Consider the following 1,843-nt stretch of genomic DNA (forward strand, 5'->3'; position numbering starts at 1 on the left):
ACATAGACCTCCAGTTTGATCCTGCAATCCCATTACTGGGCATCTATCCAGAAGGAAAAAAAAAAAAACTTTTATTATAAAGACACTTGTACTAGGCTATTTATCGCAGCCCAATTTACAATCACTAAAATGTGGAAACAGCCTAAATGTCCTTCAACCCAGGAATGGATTGGTATGCTGTCATATATGTATACCATGGAATATTATTCAGCTATCAAAAAATGGAGATTTCGCAGCATTGTACTAACCTGGATGGAGGTGGAACACATCATTCTTAGTGAAGAAATGGAGAAGTATGAATCCTATATATTCAACTTTGATATGAGGACAATTAATAACAATTAATGACATGGTGGGAATTGGGGGAAGAGGAGACCAGACAGAGAAGGAGGGAAGGGGTGTGGGCAAGGAAAATAAAAAAAGGAAAATAGTGACTAATTCTCACATAAATTGCATTTAATTCTGACCAAAGTACATTACTTAAACATTAATTTTTAATTCAAGTTGTTAATATGTTTTTTAGGATATTGAATCCTCATTTATAAGTGAAATATGTTTGTAATTCCTCCTTTATAATAATATATTTTCTCCAATTTTATTTTTTTTTATTTTTTTTTTCTGCCTCAAGTTTATTTGTACAAATAGCACAGGAGGACCCCAGCCCCATACAGACAGCAGCCTAGAGGTCACACCAGTCCTTTTGTCCTCATGGCAGACAGGTGCCTCTACTCCGGAGCCTTCGTGGGGGCCTGGGCACCTTTGGGAGCCTGAGCTGGAACTGAAGCTGGAGCTGCAGATGAAGCAGCAGATTGGGCCTTTGTCTGATCCTTGGCCTTAGCCTTTGGCCGCAGAGCCTGCGACCCTTGGCAATGCGTGCACGAGCACGCTTCCCAAGCTTGGGGTGGGCGATGTAGGCAAGTTGACTGAGTTTACGGCTGGCACCCTTTGGAATCTTGGTCTTAACCTCCTTGGGCTTTATAAGGGCCTTTATAGCTTCAGCACGTGCACTCACGGCCTTGGCATTGTTGGCTTGCATCTTCTTCAGGCCCTTCTTGTTGTGCTTCTTGGCAAAGCGCATGTTCCTCAGGAACTTGGGATCTACCCCCTTAAGAGATTCATATCTTTGTGATCGGGGTTTCTTGATGCCATTTCTGTGCCATTTTCGAGACTGGTTGTGTGTGGTGTGGTTCTTGGACTTGGCCATGTCTGCACCGCAACCCGCGACGGCCGAAGCGCCTACGACCGGAAGAGAAAAGGGATTTTCTCCAATTTTAATATCAGGTGTATCCAGATTAAGTAGAATGATTTTGAAATATTTCTTTTTTTTCTATTGCCTATAAGATTTGGCATAATCTGTTTTTTTAAATTAGTTGTCTATTTTTTGAGACTTTAGAAAAACAATAAGAAGTTAACTGATGACTCCATACTGAACCTCAGAATCAAAGCATTCTATAATAGACATACTCTTATCTGACAATGTGAATGTTACTTTCTTTGCACTATTATTGTTGCTTAATATTTCGATGCATCAATCATCTGATTTCTTTTCTGAATGTATTTATTGTCATTCATTCTTTGTGAGGTTTTTGTTTCTAGTCCTTATCTTAAACATTGTTATTGTTCTTAAATTATAAGCCTTTTTAATTCTGTGAAGGCAAAAGTGGAAACCTAATAAACACATGTATATGTAAAAAAAATTTAAAAAAACTAATAAACAAATTTAGCAAAATTACAAGTTACAAAATCAAAATGCAAATATCACTTGCATTTCTTATACTAACAGTGAGTGATCCAAAAAGGAAATTTTTTTTTTAGAGTAAGTTAAAATAGAATCAATTGTAAA

General features: G+C 37.7%; 1 pseudogene across 1 annotated transcript; it reads right to left on the reverse strand.

Moving 5' to 3' along the window:
* Positions 1–619: 619 nt before the first annotated feature.
* Positions 620–1,253, reverse strand: LOC128577537 (60S ribosomal protein L29-like; annotated as a pseudogene). Its single transcript, XR_008377586.1, has one exon. The product of XR_008377586.1 is annotated as a 60S ribosomal protein L29-like (transcript).
* Between the last annotated feature and the right edge of the window lie 590 nt (positions 1,254–1,843).

Source organism: Nycticebus coucang, chromosome X, assembly GCF_027406575.1.
Source record: "Nycticebus coucang isolate mNycCou1 chromosome X, mNycCou1.pri, whole genome shotgun sequence".
NCBI classification, from domain to species: Eukaryota; Metazoa; Chordata; class Mammalia; order Primates; family Lorisidae; genus Nycticebus; species Nycticebus coucang.